General features: G+C 38.1%; 1 pseudogene; it reads right to left on the bottom strand.

Moving 5' to 3' along the window:
• Positions 1-1,764: 1,764 nt before the first annotated feature.
• On the bottom strand, positions 1,765-20,548 carry LOC126616948 (L-ascorbate peroxidase 1, cytosolic-like; annotated as a pseudogene).
• Positions 20,549-21,518: the final 970 nt, after the last annotated feature.

The raw sequence follows: 21,518 nt of genomic DNA, 5'->3' as shown, positions 1-21,518 counted from the left end.
TAAAATTGTGGGACAAGTGTATATTGTGTTGAAACCCGGCCCATTCTCTTTTCTTCCCCTTTTCTTTCTTTTTTTCCTTTTCCCCCGTGAACACTCCAAAACTCTCTTTCTCTCTTCTTTCATTTTCTGCAACCTTTCTCTCTCTCTAAGCTCTCGACTCTCTCTCTATCAAGCTCCAAGAAGTAAACCACCTCATTTCCTCTCTAATTCGACCGAACCAACTTCCAAAAGTCTGAATGTTGAACTTTTGGGACATAGGGAACTCACATGTGGCATTGCACGTTGCATCGAGGCACCCCGTGTGCTTTGCCATTAATGTCGAGGGATTGAGCTCTCTCGAACTCCAACTCAGCTTCCAGTGTGGAGCTCCGGCAACTTCCACCTCTACAAATCCTTTCCCATCCGTTCCCCCTCCAACCTACCTCCACCACCCTCTCTCTCTCTCTCCTCTCTTTCTCTCTCTCTCTCACCTCTATCTCTTTTCTCTCCCTGCAACCTACATCCCTAAAATCCCAAAACCCAGGAACCATTCCCACCTGTCCCCACCCCCCAACCTTCCTCCACCACCCAGCCTCTTTGATGGCAAGGAGGCCGATGATGGCTTCCCCCGCAACTTTTCGAGCTGGTCCCTGTTCATGTACAAAAAAAAAAAAAAAAAAAACCCAGTTCGTCTTCCCCACCTGAGCTCATTCCCAAATCAGACACACCCCTTCTCCCCACTCGAGCCCACCCCCAAATTAGAGAAACTCCTTCTCTCTCTCTAATCCCTAACCCCAAATCATAGACACTTCATCTCTCTTTAATCCCTGCACCATCTGGATAGGAAAGGTGAGGTTGAAGTCGAACAAGGCCACCTTCTCGAGATTTGGGAGGTTTGATGACATTTTGGGTTTTTAGATTTGTAATGGGTTTTGGGGATGCATGTTGCCCATAGAAAGAGAAGAAAGGCAAGAGAGTGAGAGGAGAAAGAGAGGGTGGGTGGTGGAGGAAGGTTAGGGGGGACGGGTGGGAAGGGTTTCTGGGTTTTTGGATTTTAGGGATGCAGGTTGCAGGGAGAGAAGAGAGATAGGCGAGAGAGAGAGGGAGAGAGTGGTGGAGATAGGTTAGGGGGACGGGTGGGGAAGGATTGTAGAGGTGGAGCCCACAATTTTATATAAAAATAATAATTTATTTTTATTTTTTGAATATTTAATTATATTTTAATCCAGTTGTATTAGTGAGTGGCCCCCTATTCTAGCCAAGTCAACACTTAACACATAAATTAACAGAAAAAACTAACGGAGGTCTAACATTTTCACAAATTCGTAAGATGAGGTATGACATTGTCAATTTTAAAAGATGAGATATGAAAGTGTCATGACACCGATAATTGAGGTAGTTTTATGTAATTTACCCTAAATTTTTCTCATCAACTAGACCAAGAAGTTGGCAAAGTACGTGGAAAATGCAACTTCCAGTACTTTTTTCTTTCTTTCAATGAAGTAGAGAAGATAACACTACAATTATATGTTGACACGAGAACATTTTAGGAGTTTTCTGTTCGACAAGGCTATCTATTTACTTGTTATGGTCTAATTGGTTCCAAATTATGAAAGCCCTTTCGGTGCCTTTCTTTCAAAGTCGATTGAAACATAGTAGTAATACCGGGTACAATGTTTCAATTAGTACACAATCTAGTGATATTTCTTTTCACTTATAAGTATGAAGTTTTAGATTTGATTCTCGCCAAAACTTGATAGAAAAAAAAAAAAAAAAACCAACTGCCTAAAACCTCACAACAACAACTAAGAGGCATCCAAAAATACAAAAGCAAGGCGCACAGGCATCGACATCATCCCTTGTAGTTCTCCGGCTCTGCTTAGGCCTCAGCAAACCTAAAAACTTAGAGCAACAAATCGTATTCAAAACCAATTCCACGCTGACTACAACATTGAAGAAACCAGAACTGCTCGTGAAAAATATTGTAATTCAAAAATTACCCAAGCTCAGAGAGCTTCATGTGAGATTCAGCATAGTCATCAAAGAAAGCATCTTCATCCTGAAAGACAAAAGGATAAATTTAACAATGAGTAATTGCACGTAGGTGATGAATAAGCACACGGAAGAAAAAGTCTACTGAAGACACGCACCGCAGCATATTTTTCCACAAGAGGGCGGAAGACAGGGTCATCCAGAAGAGCCTTGTCAGTTTGGAAGCATTAGAAGACCTTCCTGGTCTCCACCAAGAAGCACCCTACATATTCGAATACCATTAGATATTATTTGTGTAGCTCAAATTCACAATGCAACTAGACATATTGAGTAAACATAGCAGGGAAACGGGACTTACTTGAAGTAGGAGTTGTCAAAGATAAGGGGGTTGGGAGTCCAAGGTCCTTCAAATCCAGATCGCTCCTTGTGGCACCTTCCCTGCAACATACCATATTGCCATTGCACAAATAGAAATCAGTATTGTCATTGACCAAATAACAACGGATTTCCGACCGACTACATAACCTGGCACAGTTTTCAGAAAAGAAATCAAGAGAATAAAAGTTAACGTACCAGGGTGTGACCACCGGAGAGAGCAACAATATCCTTGTCGCTGAGGCCCATGGTTTTGCAGAAGACATCCCTCAAATGGTCATTACCTACAGCAATTCAACAGTAATTTTTAACTCAGTCTAGACAAAACATCCTCGCCTACAATCCAAGAGAAGCATAAACTAAAACAATTGAGATAAGATCATGTCAAAATATATGTTAGGGTTTGCATGTTTATTTAAAACTTGGAATTAGTCAATTAGGTTAACGTTGGTTTCCTAGTTTTAAGGAGAATCTTTTCTCAACAGAAAGTTTTGAAGACCTAGTCTATCTCAACAATCTGATATTGTTTCCCTGTTTTCTTGGCCGGATTTTGTGAGCATTTTTTTCTCAACTATCTCAACGTTAATATCTCTAAGTAGTATTTAAAGTGCTAGGGTTCTAGTTTTGAGTAGACGACCAACAAAAAATACTTTGTGAACACTGAGCAGTAGAGTGGGTGAAAGCATTAGATCTTTCTCAGTGCAAAGAAAGATCTGTTCAGTTGTGACTCTGGGCTGTTTTATCTTGGGGACGGCGTGGCATTTGAGACTGCTTGCACACCTTGGGCAGAGCCGCGAAACGTCTTAAAGAAAGCGACATTGTCCGCGACTCAACCCAAGATATTTCTGTGTTTCTTTTGGTTGTTCAAGTTTCCTGGTAATCTCGTTCCTGGTCCTTTATTTTTGTGCAGTGTTTTCAACAATATATATTTACCCTTGGTAGCATCAGGAAGAAGGCCCTCTGGTGGTGGTTCGGGGGCATCCTGGCACAACAACAAGAATATCAATACAACTAGTCCATGCTTAAGTTACAAACTGAAAAATGTCACAAACAAAAGTTACAAAACAAACGCATCAATTTGAAAAAGAAAATAAAATCCAAAACATTCACAAATAAGCAAAACAGAATACATAATGTCCATCGGAAAGCCCGAGACCAATGATTAATGAGCTCAGTTTCTGGAAATGAGGATAACCTGGACTGACCGATTGAATCATGGAGGCGCATTCAGGCAAACATGATTAATCCGACTAAGAAGACAAATTGCAATCTCTTTTAACGAAATCATTGAAAAGAGATAACTGTCAAATGCAATACAACTTTCTACCTCGAACACATTTGAATAAATGAATACACCAGAAGCAAAAAGATAACAAGATTTTCAAGTGACCAAACAAAAACACATCAAAGATCTAAGGCAATCTCCAACTGAATGGTCCAGAGAGCCAAAAATAGCCTGAAAACTGTCTCCAACCAAGTGCTAGGCCAACGGGCTCGTGGGCCCCACGGGACAAAAAAGGGCCAAAGGACCAACCATCTAGCCCAAAGGAGCCAGCCAGCTAGCCCCGGGCTGGGCCATAAATTTGAAACCAACGGCTAACTGACGTCATGCTGACATTAGTTAAAATGATTTGAATTCTTTCTTTTTTTTTTTGGGGCCAAATTTTTTTATAAAATATTTAATTATAGGCCCAAAAATGTATGGTTAGTTCAATGTTATTAGTTCAATGTTAGAGTGTTCCTTTTATAAGCATGTTTGCTTGCTCAATTCTCTTCCGTGGCCATGTGGTACTCTCGCACCCACTATTATAGGTCTGTTTCCAAAGCTCATTTCTTCACCTCCATTTTGTTTTTATACTCTAAATAAAACCTCTCACATTTGATTTGAAATATATAAGTTGTAGTTTTTAAATTTAAATAATAAATTATTTTTGGCGCTTTGGCACTCTCGGTTGGAGATGATTTTTTGTCGCAGAGCTATGTTTGGCCTATGGCCATTTGACCCCTCGGTTGAAGTATGATTTTTTGTCGCAGAGCTATATTTGGCTTATGGCCCTCTGGCCCCTCAATTGGAGATGGTAAGAAATATGGTCCTGCATTGTTCATTAAAATATTAATTTCTTGAAAGACTATAGGATAAAACTAGCCCTCTGGTCCTTATTCGATTGGAGATGGCCTAAATATCACAAACAAGAAATCAAATGCAAAGCAAGATTTGATATATGACATATCCAAGGTAATTCACTCAAAATATTCATGGTAATTAATCAAATTTACAGGCTCCAACCAAAACATTCGGAGAAAATCAAGGCTTACTGACCGTCCTTCCTGGGTGGAATGGGACATCAGGCCCACCATTAATCTCAACAGCGACAACACCAGCCAACTGCACACAAAATTAAAAACAAAATTATAAGATCAAATAAATCCCATTATAAGATCAAATAAATCCCATTACCCTGGGCTAAAAGCTAAATTACCCCCCAAATTACCCCCCCAAACACTCTCCAACCCATGCTAAAATTTTAGGCTAAATGCCAAATGCTATTTCTGGGCCAAATACCCCACAGCTTTCCCCCCGGGCTAAATGCGAAATGTTTATCGGAATTTAAATTTTTTTAGATTAAAATGTTCATAAAATTAATTTACAATAATCTACATATTTATTTAAAAAAAAATTGATTTAAGAAAAAAATTTAGGCTAATTTCATTCTTTAATAATTCCGGGCTAAAATTTTAGGGTAGAAGGGTTGGAGCAGAAAATATGTTTCTGGGCTAAAAGCTAAATTTTCCGGGCTAAAAAATTTGGCTTTTAGCCCAAGGGTTGGAGATGGTCTTAAAATAATTAAAAACGTTTTTAAATAAAATATTTTTAAGTTTTAAAAGTATTTAAATTGCTTTTTGTAAGAAATATTAGTTATATGCTTCTTCTAAGAAGCATTTTAATTTTTTTTTTAAATTTACTTGTATCTTTATTAAAAATTGATTTTAAAAATATTTTTATTAAAAACGCTTTCAATCATTTTAAAAGTACATTCAAATAAGCTGATAGGTAAAGCAGTCAGAAGGAGAAGGTTCTAGTGCTTTTGTCTCAGCCGTTGGATCTTTTCATGATCTTGTGGCTGGATTTGTCTTGTCAATTTGAACGGTTGGATATGCGGTGACGATTGAGGAGTTGGTGGCTGATTTAAGGAGATCAACCAGTCAAGGCCTTGTTATTAGGGAGGCAGATTGTCTACCCTCTTGTTACCGTGCTCTTCTTATCTCCTTTTATTTATGCGATCACGATTAAATCACGTTAATATTTTATATTCATATTGTTTTTGCTCTTATTATTTTTATTAAAAAATTAATATAAAATGTTAATATAACTTAATCGTGACCGTACGAATAAGAAGGAATGAGAATGATATGGTTACAAGAGGCAGACAATCTGCCTCCTGTTATTGGAGGAAATATCAGATTTTCTGGACGGGCAAAAGATTGGTGGGCCCGCCTGAAAAAGGTAATTTCTGAGGAAAATGGTTGGGATTTAGGTGTGGAATGACTAGAATGCCCCTTTGTTCGTTGGTCGAAGTTGGGAAGCTAATTATGGTTTTGGATTACCTTTTTCTGCCGCCCATGGTTTTTTTCTTTCACATATTTTTTGGTAAAATTTCTTCCTTTTGTTTTTCAAAGATGCCAAGACTAATCAATCTTAAAGATTACGCCTCCGGTATTTAATAATGATTTGATGTATGACTTAGTTTAAATCTCCTCCCTTAATCTCATTGTATACAAAATAGGGTTCATTAGATATTGGTCCTGAAAAATCATAATTTCTAAACATAAACCCACATATAATTAAACATCCAACAAAAACGCAAAAGTCAAATAAACTACCACATTGTTGTGGTCTATTTTATCTGACAGAGGGACTAGGGCCGGCGGCAGAGAGAGAGAGGAGAGAGATGTGTGTTTGTAGAATTGTAGGGGAATGTGTGTGTTGTTATCCCTCCTACATTGTGCCTTTATTTATAGTAGTAAAGGGAGAGAAGATATTCCTTCTCCTCCAAGTAATACAAGTTGTAATAGGAAAGGATAACTAGAATCAAATCTTATCTAGGATTTACACAATCATACTTAAACTAGGAATGTTTACAACACTCCCCCTTGAGTGGGTAAATACTCAAGGTAGATTCAGCATCATGCAGAAGTTGAGGAAGTCGACTCGTCGGCAATGATTCCAAGGAACAACGCTTATTCTCAATAAGGTAGGAACTTGCATAAGTAGTAAGTCTCACTAAAAAACCTCAAGGCTATGGCAAAAACCCAAGTAGGGACAAAATCCATAGTCTAAGGAAAAATGCGTGAGAAATGCAAAGTCAAAAGAAACGTCTACATGACGTCATCAGGGATATGACCAGCCCAAGGTGGGTGCCTCGTTAAAACCTAGTTAGGTAGCAAAAACCCAGTGGGAAAAATGCTCCTAATCGTAGGGAAAAAGAGTACATTAAGATCAAGCAAGTATCTAGAAGATACTCCCCCTGAGTTTGACATAATTCCACAGAGAAATAGCAAAGTTACAACTCAGAAAGTTTACGCATACCAATTCCATGAACAAGCTTCTGAAACGTCGCCTTCGGTAGTGATTTGGTGAAGAGGTCGGCCAGATTGTCTTGTGATCGGATTTGCGTGACTTCAATCTTCTGATGCTCTTGTTGTTGATGTGTAAAGAAGAACTTCGGCGCAATATGCTTGGTGTTGTCTCCTTTGATGTAACCCTTCTTGAGCTGTTCGATGCAAGCTGCGTTGTCTTCAAAAATCGTCGTCGGGGCATTAACGGCGGGATAAAGATCACAGGAGCTTCGAATATGGCCCACTACTGCTCTCAACCAAAAGCATTCCCGAGTTGCTTCATGTAAGGCGAGAATTTCAGCATGGTTAGACGAAGTGGCAACTAAGGTCTGTTTAGTTGACCTCCAAGATATTGCGGTGCCTCAAACGGTAAAGACATAACCCGTTTGAGAACGCGCCTTGTGCGGATCAGATAAGTATCCAGCGTCGGCATAACCAACAAGGCGAGAATCAACCCGATGAGCATAGGGTGCGGCATCACTCGAGGATTCGTAGGGATAGAATAAGCCCAAATCCGTAGTACCCTTAAGGTAACGGAAGATGTCTTTCACGCCAGTCCAATGTCTGCGTGTTGGTGCATTGCTGTATCTTGCCAAAAGATTAACAGCGAAGGAGATGTCGGGTCTAGTGCATTGAGCTAAGTACAATAAAGCGCCTATCGCACTTAGATAAGGAACTTCAGGCTCCAAAATCTCTTCATCATCCTCATTCGGACGGAAGGGATCTCACTTTGCATCTAGCGTACGAACGACCATAGGAGTACTCGAAGGCTTCGCTTTATCCTCATTAAAACGGCGCAACACCTTCTGGGTGTAGTTCGATTGATGTACTAGGATTCCATCCGAACAATGCTCTATCTCGAGACCGAGACAGTATCGAGTCTTACCTAGATCTTTCATCTCAAATTCCGACTTCAGGTGCGAAGCAGTTCTCGCGAGCTCTTCAGGAGTTCCGATGAGATTCATGTCATCGACATATACTGCAACAATCGCAAATCCGGAATGTGACTTCTTAATGAACACACAAGGGCATAGTTCGTTATTCACATATCCCTGACTAGTCAAATACTCACTTAAACGGTTATACCACATTCTTCCGGATTGTTTCAAACCGTATAGTGAACGCCTCAGCCGAATTGAGAGTGTGTTCCGGGGTTTGGAAATATTTGAACCAGTCAATGTAAGTCCTTCGGGAACTTTCATATAAATTTCCGTATCAAGATCCCCATAGAGATACGCGGTTACTACGTCCATCAGCTGCATATCCAGTTTTTCGGAAACTACCAAACTGATAAGGTATCGAAAAGTAATCACATCCATAACGGGTGAGTAAGTTTCGTCATAGTCAATCCCGGGGCGTTGTGAGAAACCTTGTGCTACAAGACGAGCTTTGTAACGCACAATTTCGTTCTTCTCATTATGCTTCCGAACGAAAACCCACTTGTAGCCAACGGGCTTCACATGTGGAGGAGTAGGAACTACAGGTCCAAACACCTTACGTTTCGCAAGTGAATCAAGTTCGACTTGGATTGCTTGTTTCCAGTTTGACCAATCAGCTCTACGTCGACATTCATCAACGGAACGCGGTTCAATATCATCGCTCAACATGATCTCAGTAGCTACTGCAAATGCTAATGCATCGTCGACAATCATCTCATTTCTACGCCACACATCATCTAAGCTAGCATAATAGACCGAAATCTCACGATTCTCGGGAGGAGGATTCGTCTCTTCAATGACGCTTCCATAATCTAGAATTTCCTCATGAGTTGGGTAAAATGAGTAAGCGATAGTCGGATTCACGGTAGGCTCTTCAGGACCTTGTGTCGTGGTTTTCCTCTTCCGGGGGTGTGAATCCTTTGAACCAAGGGGTCTGCCACGCTTTTGTGTAGGGGCAGATGATTGGCTAGCCGCTAATGTACGTGGATCACCAGAATTGGCGTCCCGGGCTTCCAGGAGGGTAGTCCGTCGTACATTTGGTACATCCATCTTTGCAGGCGTATTCGCAGCTGGAATATGTGATCTTGTCACGCGCGCTAGATCGGTGAAAGCATCTGGCATGCTCTGAGCTATGCTCTGGAGATCTAATATGCGCTGCACTTCAGCTTCAGACTGAGCGGTGCGGGGATCTAAATGAGACAAAGTGGGAGTCGTCCACGATAATTCGCGTCGTTCATTAGGAACGTTGACGTTCTTATCTCCCCCTAATGACGGGAAGACTGTCTCATAGAAGTGACAATCCGCGAAACGAGCGGTAAACAGATCGCCTGTCAAAGGTTCTAAGTAACGAATAATCGAAGGAGAATCATATCCGACATAGATTCCCATCCTTCGCTGAGGCCCCATTTTTGTACGTAAGGGCGGCGAGATCGGCACATAGACCGCACAACCAAAAACGCGCAGATGCGATATGTCGGGTTCGCATCCGGTGACCAACTGAAGGGCACTAAATGGTTGTGTCGCAACAGGCCTCAGGCGGACCAACTTTGCTGCGTGCAATATTGCATGGCCCCAAGCAGCGATCGGGAGCTTGGTACGTATGACCAACGATCGAGCAATCATTTGTAAACGCTTAATGAAAGCCTCTGCCAGGCCGTTCTGGGTGTGAACATGGGGTACAGGATGTTCAACTTCAACCCCAACCGACATGCAATAGTCATCAAAAGTTTTAGATGTGAATTCTCCAGCATTATCCAATCGAATAGATTTGATCGGATAATCAGGGTGGTGAGCCCTGAGCTTGATAACCTGAGCCAATAGTTTGGAGAATGCAGCGTTCCTTGTGGACAACAAGCACACGTGTGACCAACGTGTAGAAGCGTCAACCAAAACCATAAAATATCTAAATGGTCCGCAGGGAGGTTGAATCGGTCCACAAATGTCCCCCTGAATCCGTTGTAGAAAAATGGGAGGATTCGAACGAATCTTGTCATAAGAAGGCTTAGTAATAAGCTTTCCCATAGAACATGTTTGACATGCAATTTCATGGATCGAACCTAAGCTTCGGGTTAGTGGATGCCCGTGTGAAGTTTTGAGGATACGGCGCATCGCTATTCGTCCAGGATGTCCCAAACGATCATGCCAAAGTGTAATTTCGTGCGCGGTCCCTGTGGTAGGGCCGGCCACATAGTGGCATTCTATGGGGCGTATGGTCGTAGTATACAGACCACTCGGGTTACGCTCCATCTTCTCTAGAATACGCTTCTGGCCATATTCGTAGGAAGTTACGCACAGAAATTCAACTCCATTTTCTACGTGGGTTTCAGCGTGGTAATTGTTATCTCTAATGTCCTTGAAACTTAGTAACGTTCTTCCGGAACGTGGAGAATAGAGTGCCTCAGCAATGGTCAAAATTGTACCATTGGACAACATTATACGTGCCTTACCGTATCCTTCGATCAGGTTGGATGGGCCTGAGAGGGTTGTCAGAGGTGCATTCTTAGGTACGAAGTTAGTGAAATAGATGCGTTCACGCAAAACAGTATGCGTGGTTGCACTATCTGCCAGACAACTAACTTTCCCACTAGTCATACCTAGAATGAAAAATTAATTTGAATTGGTCACATGCATAAAAGTTTATAAAAACAAGTATCAATTCAAAATAATTTCATTTATTCAAGGAAAAAACTGAATATCCAAAATAAATCGCCAACTAATAATCCAAAACATAAAGGAAAATTGTTCAAAATCAACCAAAAAACAAGGTGGGGTTCGGCCACAAGGTGGAATTCGGCCCCAATTGTCTTATTTTAACTGAAAAATAAGTCTATGTCTAAGATTCTAATCTTCCATAGGAGTGGTATCCTCCTGAAAATCAGAAACTTCCATCTTTGTAGTCTCCGGTTCGTCCACTTGCAGGAAGTTTGATTCAAACTTCGTACGACGAGAATGATATGCATCCACAACCTTCTTGGGAGCACGGCAAATACGGGACCAATGGTCCTTGGAACCACAACGATAGCACATATCGTCATTCATTGTGGCAGGTGCTTTGCCCTTATTCTTGAAGTTCGGGGCCTTGGGAGCGAGGTTTGGGCGCTTCTGGGCTTTGTTTCCTCCCTTGGATGGGCCTTGGCTCTGTTGACCTTGGTGGGATGGCTTCTGGCCGCCCTTACCACGCCTCTTTTGGCGTTTTGGGTGCTGATTAGTGCTATAATGTGCTTCAGGCACAGCAGTAGCCCCAGTAGGTCGAGCTTGATGATTCTTCATCAACAGCTGGTTCTGCTTTTCAGCAAGAAGTAAAACAGAGATCAAATCCGAGAACTTAGTGAACTTCTGAGCTCTATATTGTTGCTGCAGGACAATATTAGAAGCAGAGAAGGTCGAGTAGGTCTTCTCCAGGAGATCCTCTTCGGTCAAAGTTTCATTGCAAAACTTGAGAAGTGATCGGATTCGACAAACTTCAGAATTATATTCATTCACAGACTTAAAGTCTTGGAAGCGCAAGTGCTGCCAGTCGTGTCTTGCTTCAGGCAAGAATATGTCCTTTTGGTGATCGAAACGATCAGCCAAAGCGACCCATAATGCACGTGGATCCTCCTCAGCAAGGTACTCAGTTTGTAGAGCGTCATGGATATGTCTTCGGATGAAGATCATAGCAGTGGCTTTTTCAGCTTCGCCAACAGGTTTATCTGTTGCTTCTTCAATAGCAGGACGCAAGTTCTTTGCAGTGAGGTGGAGCTTCACATCTTGAACCCACTTGAGGTAGTTCCTTCCAGAAACCTCCAAAGCGGTGAAGTCGAGTTTGTTCAAGTTCGACATGTTCCTATCACAAAATAGATGGACAAGATGTGGTTAGTGTAATGGAGAAAAATCAATCCATTCACATAGGAGTAGAACATACAGGTTCTAATAGACATGTATTGGTTTAATTTTGCATGAAAAACTTCGGGTTTTCATGGGTGATATATTTAAGTGAAAACTTCGGGTTTTCAAACAAGGCATGTGTATAAGAAACTTCGGGTTTCAAAGTAATTATGAACTTCAGGTTCATATATTCCTGCAGGCAAACACAAATATATATGCAAACAAATATGCAAAGAATATATGCAGAAATATTGTATAATGATAAGTGAATTAATTTATTTTTGGTCTTCGGGGCCAAGTTAAAGTGTGGGTGAAAATATAAAAACCCATATTATTTAAAAAAAAATTAAATAATAAAATCTCAGGGCCTAAAAATATAGGCCAAGAACCCTCGGGTGGGATTACAGGCCCACGGGGTGAGAAGAGGGGAATGGGCTGCTGTGTGCAGCCCTAAAATATTTTTTTTTTTTCGTTTTTTTTCGTTTTTTTTTTTTTTTTTTTTTTTTTTTGTATTCAATTATATTATATGCATGTATAATTTTAATGAATCACATATTTACTTTGATGCATATGCAAATAATAGTTTCAATGCATGTACATATGTAGGATTCAATTCATGACAAATATCAAATTCACATAATTGTAGCAATTTTGATTATGAAGCATACACAATTTATGTAGAATCTAAAATACGTAAAACGTAAAGTTGGGTCATGCATCATGGTGAATGTTCATGCTATCAGGGCTTGCAAAATATCGAGTTAAAAGCCGTTGTTTGGAAAGAACTTGATTGCGTGATGATATGGATGAACTGGTTTGATGCAGAAAAAATCTCCAACGTCAGATTCCTAAGCGCAGTGGTAGGAGCGTGCTGATAACGTGTTGTGGTCTATTTTATCTGACAGAGGGACTAGGGCCGGCGGCAGAGAGAGAGAGGAGAGAGATGTGTGTTTGTAGAATTGTAGGGGAATGTGTGTGTTGTTATCCCTCCTACATTGTGCCTTTATTTATAGTAGTAAAGGGAGAGAAGATATTCCTTCTCCTCCAAGTAATACAAGTTGTAATAGGAAAGGATAACTAGAATCAAATCTTATCTAGGATTTACACAATCATACTTAAACTAGGAATGTTTACAACACACATAAGAATATAAGTAACCTACTAATACAAATTATTTACAATTTTTGCCACAACCCACACTTGAGAATTAGCTTCAATCAAGGGCCTTAAAATCTAATTAATCATCCTGACGTTTTTTCTATTTATTTATTTTTAATTTCTACAACAATCTAGTGCATTACTTTAAATAAGGACTACATTATTATTCGGTGTAATTATTCTCCTTATATATAATAGTTAAACATCTCTACTTTACCTATATAAATAATATCGCCCTATATATTGTAATTTACCTACAATATATAAACAAAATATTCTCATATTTCTTTAAGCAATTTACCTATGATATATGCAAATAATATTCTCATGTTTTGTTGGCATTTTTCCTAAATTATACAAGTAGGTAAATTAATATAATAGTGGGTAAATTATGCAAGTAGGTAAATTTCAATAATGGTAGGTAAATTATGCACACGTGATTTACATACATTTTTTATGTGAATCAAATATCTAGACTGTATATGTAAATAATTTACCTATAGTTGGTTCTTTTCTTTTTCTTTGTCCTAAAATTAATTTACCTGCAATTTTTATCTCCTTTAATTTATATATTTTTACTTTGACAACAATTTTTTTATATATTTTAAAGTACAATAATTACCTATATATAATATGGACATGTTGTAATGGTAAATTGGAATTCGAGAGCCAAACTAACCAACAAATCCCTACATTTATATGCAAAATATTATTTTTGTAAAATCATTAATTCTCCTTTACAATTTGCATAGAATTAATTGTGTACATTAAACATTCAATAAGGGTGTTTTAGGCATCCAAAAATTTTTAAATGGGTAAAGTCAAACATAATTAATGAATTTGCTTATATGGAGTCTAGTTAATGAGTTTTATTTGAGCAAAAAATTTACGTTGGGTTTTATGTGAAGAAAATTGAATTCCAAGGACTAAAGTCATATTTTTAGTAAAAAATAAGTTCATAGTTTCAAAAGTTTTTTCTTAACTTGACTTAAAACAAAGGAAAATACGAACGAAGAACATGTCATTTAAAAAGTATGTATTACAAACATGCAAGCATTGAGCCTCATTCAGAAACAAACAAGATTTAAGTTTTTTTTAGGTGATAGTATTGGCTGACGGAATAAGAATTTGAATAAACATAATAGTTTTTTAAAGTTATAGACAATTTTTTGTAAAATGCAAAAGAAACCGCTGACGAGCAAAAGAACCCCTAAAAAATCATATCATAGACGGTTCAAAAAGATATACGATTTAGATCGTTAAATACATTATAAAGTAGGCTGTGAAAAAACGTATGTCAAAAGTTTTGTGAAAAAAATAAAGTGACCCGCCCCTAATTATCTAAAGCCTGATGTGCAATAATTCTTCACATTCTCAAGAATTATCCCAATCAAAAAGTTAAGCAACCTTAAAAAGACATATAAGGAGTTGAATCACTTATTCTACTACCAATTTCTTAACATCCTTAGTGTTGCTATCTTATCATGTCACTTCCTGACCCGCGAATAAAAACTATTTATGAGTTAAGAGTGTAAACTATATCTTAACTATAGAAATAAATTCTACATCCAAGATATGATAGAAAATAAAATAAAATTATAACGATTACACCATATATCATATAACAAAATCTTACACAACATATATCGAATACGGAATAACAATAATGCACATATTACTTCACAACAAAAAGTACCAATTGAATAATAATTAGACAGTAATAATTCTTTCAAATGAAAATATATGCGAATGAGATGGATGAATATTACTCTCCTACCTAAGGCATCCAAGTCTGCACCGATACCATTCTCATCCGGATAAGTGAAAATTACGGTATTATTTAATCAAAGAGGATGAGTACCACAGCATTCTATCCAATTTAAAAACATTCGTTCTTCAAATCGACCCAGAAATCCCACTTCCCTAAAATCTGATTTTAAATAATAAATAAATAAATTTAAAAAAAAAAAAAAAAAAACCACCAATTGCCTAAAACCTCACAACTAAGAGGCATCCAAAAATACAAAAGCAAGGCGCACAGGCATCGGAATCATCCCTTGTAGTTCTCCGGCTCTGCTTAGGCCTCAGTAAACCTACAAAATTAGAGCAACAGATCGTATTCAAAACCAATTCCACACTGATTAAAACAAACTCTCATAGTACCTTCAGGAATGCACCTAAATCATAGTACCTACATGAATGCGGTATATGAATGCACCTAAATCATAGTATCTAGTCAAATGCACCTAAATATTTGTACCTTAAGTTCCATGGTGAAAATCAAGTGATGACATTACAATATACTATTGTTGACCCTAAAAACTACCAAGCCTACGTGGCGCGCAGGTCGAGTAATCTATGAGCTAACTACGTCTTTCGGTTGAATGCGGGACCTGCCAACTCGTTGGCCAAGCTCGGCCGAGGAGTAAAATATGATGATGTTGTGATGAGTGCGCGGCCGACTTCTACGTCTTGCGATTGCGACCGAGGAAGGAACACGTTTCGGCCTCTTGGGTTCTTGAACCTGAAGACAAGACTACTATTCTTACGAAGCTCACAAATCGTCATTGTCGGATTCGGTCACAGTGATGGTATTCGTCAGAGTAAATCAACACCAAAGTGTAAGGGCACAAATACTCAAAGTGGATATATGTCTTAACAATAAACGTGGTTCAGCAGTCGGAATGCCGAATTCTAAATCCTACTTGAGAGTATCCAATCATAAACTAACTCGGCATGCAATGTGCCAAGCCTAATAAACTGTAACACCTCACTTTGTCGAGAAAGCTAATGAGATGACCTCAACCAATAAGGATTCGGGAATCCTTTTCGACCGAGACTTGGATAGATAACTGGTCACTCTCGACGCAGTGCTATCTATGTTGACTGAAGATGCTGCGAGACCAGCTGGTTCTACGGTGACAACACTATCTATGTCGACTGAAGATATCACCGGTTGCCTTCACAGTGTTGTTTATCCAAACTGAAGGTGTGTCGGCGAAAAAAGAAAAGGAAAAAGTCTCATGGGTGTTGAGAGAATTTGCGCAGGGCAGTTGTGTGTTGAATTGAAGGGGGTTTGAATGATGCACAACCTCCTCTATTTATAGCATCAGGTCTTCTCTAGATCGAGTTATATCCCTACTCGGATTAGGACTCCTTATTCTAACCAAACACTATCTCGACCAATCCTATTTTCACTATGACTATGAACCCGGTCCTTTATCAAGCCGCATTCACTTCTGGGTTATCAATATCTATATCTTGCTGAGACTCCTTATTGTGCGAGGATTCAATTACTCGTCTTGCAGCACGACTTGGCCGACCTAGGTTAGGAAGCCCATGAGCTAAACGATCCACGATAACCTTTCGTATCTTCCGGGCTGAGAATAAAACTCGGCCCAAACCATTATTTTGGGCCCAAACAACTATATACATAGCCCTTTTAATTTTAGAAAAATGAATTACTAATTTCTGGAATATGAACTAAAATCAGTTTGAAATTGGAATGAGAATTAAAAAAAAACTACTGCGAAGTATCATATACATTATACATTAAAAAAAAACTATAATAAATGACGTCCTATGATTGTTAACAAAAAAAAATCCATCTTCGTTACAAACATTCACAAAATGGTATAATTAGAAGAATAAAACAGAAACCAACAAAGATATAAATGACAACCTAATGTGGAATAATGTAGGATGACATGGCTATTTGGCTAGGGACTTAATTCAATTGTTAATCTTGCATACGGTATTATTTTAAACTAAATCTTTTTCAATGATTAATATCTAGTTTTCTAAAATAAAAATAAATAAATAAATAAAAAAGCTTCAAGTTCAAGCCACACAAATCAATTAAGAGAGCTTACATGCACAACGGTACCACAATAATACAATAACAACTCATGAAAAAAACTTACATGACACAAATAAAATAGTACAATACGGCTTGTACCAACAAAATAAACACTTATAATTTGTGTTAGTTTTTATCGACATTGCTTTGTTTCATTGACACAAAACACCATGTTGCGATGTACTTGTGCTACATAAATTTTTCTCATCAAGTGGACCAAGAAGTTGGCAAAGCACATGGAAAATGCAACTTCCAGCACTTCTTTCTTTCTTTCAATGAAGTAGAGAAGATAACACTACAATTATATGTTTTACACGAAAACGTTTTAGGAGTTTTCTGTTCGACGAGAGCAATCACCTATCTAATTGGTTTGGGAGTTATGGTCTAACTGGTCCGACGAGAGCAATCACGTTTTAGGAGTTGTGGTCTACTTGGTTTCAAATTATGAAAACCCTTTCGGTGCCTTTCTTTCATTTCAAAGTCGATTGAAACATAGTTAAACCAGGTACAATGTTCTCACTTAGTAATCTAGTGTATTCCTCTTCACTTATAAGTAAAATGTCTTAAGTTTGATTCCCACCAAAAAATAATTTAAACCACGTTATTGCTAATCCATTTTTAAAATCGAGGTTATCACAAAAGCGGACTAACATACATAGCCCGTGATGCCTTGACATTCTGGGGCGCATACAAGTCTCTCGTCAACAACCATTTTGGAACTTGTTTAAGGCATATCGTGATGCCTTAACATACATAGCCCGTTGTACCCAAAAATGGAAGGATTTATTCAAGACGGGCATGACAAAGAGATAAAAAAAACACAATTTTGGAACTCGTTTAAGGCATATCGTGATGGTCATGTTACATTTGTGTTTTGCAAAAAAATTGACACAGATGTTGCTAAAATAGTAAAGCAGTACAATAACGATATGAAGTTAGCACGAATGCGGCATGTAAAAGAAATTGTTAACACGACATACTGATGCATGCACATGTCACTGACAACCTTCAGAATATTTCTTATTACATACAATTGTAACTTTTTCACTGTCATTCTTCACATACACAAATGTGAATCACGTTTGAACTGCATAGTGACAAAGTTTGTCTCTGAATTCTTCCACTCTGCCTTCAAATCCTTGATTTACATGATTAATGTAGGTCTTCCAAGAGTTTGACAAATATACCTTGCCTCCCGGTGTTGCATATTTCCCTAAATACTCATTTCTATTGTTGTGAATATTTCCTTAAATTATAAATGTTTGTGAAGCATTGGTATTTCAGCTGACACGATCATTGTCACGACACGACTTTTGGTTGATAGCTATATCAACACAATAATATTTCTCATTGACAACCGACATATGCAACATCCATACGTCCATATCAGATTGCAATAGACAAGTAGAATATCCAGGTAAAGCATATGTAAGGTCGAATAAATCATGAGTCAAATTACTAGGCCTTGAGCAAACCTCATTGTACACTTCAGAGAATGTAGTGTGGCAAAAAATTGGAATAGATATAGTGGTACCCTGATGAGTGCATCTCCCCAATATAGCACATTCCATCTGAAAAGATAAAAGAAAGTGGATACAACATTAACCCAAAGCATTCTAGCTTGACATGAAAAAGTGCAATAAATTTCCAAAAGGAAAACAAGAAAGATGAATTAAAGGAAAACTAATAAAACTGGCTTAAAAATTTTGAATTTTAACCATAAGAACAAAATAAAAGGTAAAGTGAATAGTACCATGATTGACTTTTTAATGTAAAAATGTGGTCTTTCATTATAGTGAACAGTATCAGAAGCTTTTCGTTAAATTTCCCATGAATTAAACCATGTCCAATTATCATATCCCCCCCCCCCCAAAACCAAAAAATAAAAAGGGTATACGTCAAACTGAAAAATAGATGGCAAAAACTCTTTGCCTTAGCTGGTCCTCCTTTAACTTATCTGCTCTGTTTTTCTGCCTATACTTCTACAACTCTAGTAATTTTCAACACATCAACACATGAACCATTGTTAAAAAAAATGTATACAATGCAATGCACACCACAATAGAGAAAATTAAGGACTTATTCAAGAATTTTTATAAACAGTTTCTATGCATACAAAATTTTCGTATACAAAATTCTCTTTCAAACATTTCGATAAACACTTGGTGTGCACTAGAAAAACATTGCAAAACCACAAGATACATACTGAACTCATTGAAGTTCCCCAATACATGTTGTTGATGCACAAAATCAATGAGGACTTTAGTACAACAGAAAGTGTCAAGTTTGTGACCTTCGCTAGATTGCTCCAATCACTAGTGTGGATAAGTATGTAAATGGATAGAGACATGGAAGCAAACACAAGATGTACGTGGTTCACCCAGATTGGCTAGGTCCACGGAGTAAAGGAGTTCTCATTAATTGTGAAAGGTTTACACAATCACTAAACCGTAATCAAATTGAGAGGAATTGGATTAAGGGGGAATTGGATTGAGAATGAATTGAAATGAGGTGAAATCAGAATCAGATTCATGTTGAAGTTGTTTACCAAAACTGTCAGGAATCGGAGTAGAAATAATGTTGAGTCCATATAAGTTGTTTACTAATTCATTTCAATCGGAATGAAAACTAGGTTGATTACTATATTGCCCTTACATAAATAAATTATTTTCATACTAATTAATTAAATTAAATTCTTAATTAAATTTATATAATAAAGTTCATCTATATAAGCATGTATAAATAGGTTTTATTTATTTATTAAAAGATGGCAAGAAAGATGTTGAGTCCATATAAGTTGTTTACTAATTCACTTCAACCAGAATGAAAACTAAGTTAATGACTAAATTGCCCTTACATAAATAAATTGTTTTCATACAAAATAATTAAATTAAATTCTTAATTAAATTTATATAATTAAATTATCTATATAAAAATATATAAATAGGTTTTATTTATTTATTAAAAATGACATAATGAGTGTCAAATGAAGGGCAATGTTGGGATAATAAGAAACAAGTGAGGGCATAATTGGAATAAAAGATGCATTCCTGATTCCCTTGCCCTTAATACCTCACAAAACTAGGGAATCCCTTTCCTCCAATTTTAGGAATTGGATTCCTTGTTTCGTGTGGGCTCCACCACTTTTTTTATTCCTTAATATTTAGTAAACACCGGAATACTCCGTAATCGGAATTCAATTCCCTTTCTTTATTCCGATTACCCTTACGTAAACATGCCATTAGTGAGTACTAGTGAATGATTTAGTACAAATGACATTAGGAAATATTGTGAGAAAATGATCTCTATTTATAGAAGAGAGTTTCTAGTTTCATTATGACATTAACACATGTCGTGTTGTGATTGGCTTCTGATGTTGAAACGTGTCGCACTATGATTGGCTTATGATGTCAACACGTGTCGCGCTGTGATTGGCCTCCTGGTTGGAGGCAAACTTTTCTGGGTCTTTGACAGTATAACGTTGACCGGTGCTCAGTAGTTTCGGGATTGGTCAAGTATGGTACAAACACATGCAAAAAAAAAATTGAAAAATAATCATTGTACATATGCAAAACCAATTGTGAAAACAATACTACGCAACCTGTAAATATGGGTACGTAAATTATAACACCAAGAATCCACCATTACAGACAAATCAGTATAAATGAATTATGGGTGCAAATTCAAAAAATGAAAAAAATACCTCAATTTTTAGCTTGGAATTGTCGTTGATTTTCAAGTTACTCTGCATGTCACAGCCCATCTCGGGATTTTATTTCTCGAAGACGTGAAATGACGGAATTACCCTTGACGGGTACTAAGGTGTGTGTGTGTGTGACATATTATTTGGACTAATACACATATTCCATGAACTTTTGGAGAATTATTTAAGTTGGTATGCATGTTTTGTGTGGTTAGGGATGAAGTGATCTGTTTTTGAGGCACCACACACACACACGGGTTACACGCACTGGACCCCTTCCCTTTTTCCCCCGTGCTCTCTTCTCTTCTTTGTTCTCTCTCCCTCTCGACTTGTACGGACCAAGATCAAAAACCCTCCAACCTTCACGGATCGACGTCAAAAAGGTAAGTTTGTGAATCCTTGCAAGCTTGTGAGTTCATTGGTATAATTTTTAGAACTTGGAACCCTCGATATCACGTGAAATCCAAAACCCATCTTGAGATCACTGTTCATGCACACGTGAATTGTTGAATTTCAGGGAATTTTGAGCTTATAGTGAGCTTAGTGAGGTCCTAAGGAAGCTCGGAGTGCTTAGTTTGAAGGTTTTGGACGTCGGGATCACTGAGTTCAAAGTTGGCCGGTTTTTCTTGGAATTTTTCCGGTGAGATTTAGTTGTTTTTAGAGCCTTAAATTAGTCCAATGTGATTCTACATGTTGAGGGCTTCAAATTGATATAAAATACGAAGAAAACGGTTGAGAAACGACGGAGAACAAGGAGATTGAAAAATCTCCAGTTTTCCGGCCACCGGAAAACTCAGTCCGGCGAGCTCGAGGAAGAAGACGCACGTGGGGGCGCGTGAACCCGTGCCTGTCCAGGCGCGTGGGGGCGCGTGCCGCTTAAAAAAAAAATTCTAAAAATTTCTCAACGTCCGTGACGTCGAGTAGGTCGATGTGGTATATTCATATACCCAAATTGAGCACCATATGAGAAGTTATTTCGAATTGTTGGTTATGTGCATGAAATTAACGTTTTTATAGTTGTTTCGCTTAT

The sequence above is a fragment of the Malus sylvestris genome, chromosome 3 (genome assembly GCF_916048215.2).
Source record: "Malus sylvestris chromosome 3, drMalSylv7.2, whole genome shotgun sequence".
Classification (NCBI taxonomy): domain Eukaryota; kingdom Viridiplantae; phylum Streptophyta; class Magnoliopsida; order Rosales; family Rosaceae; genus Malus; species Malus sylvestris.
This window is presented reverse-complemented; position numbering and strand designations above follow the sequence as displayed.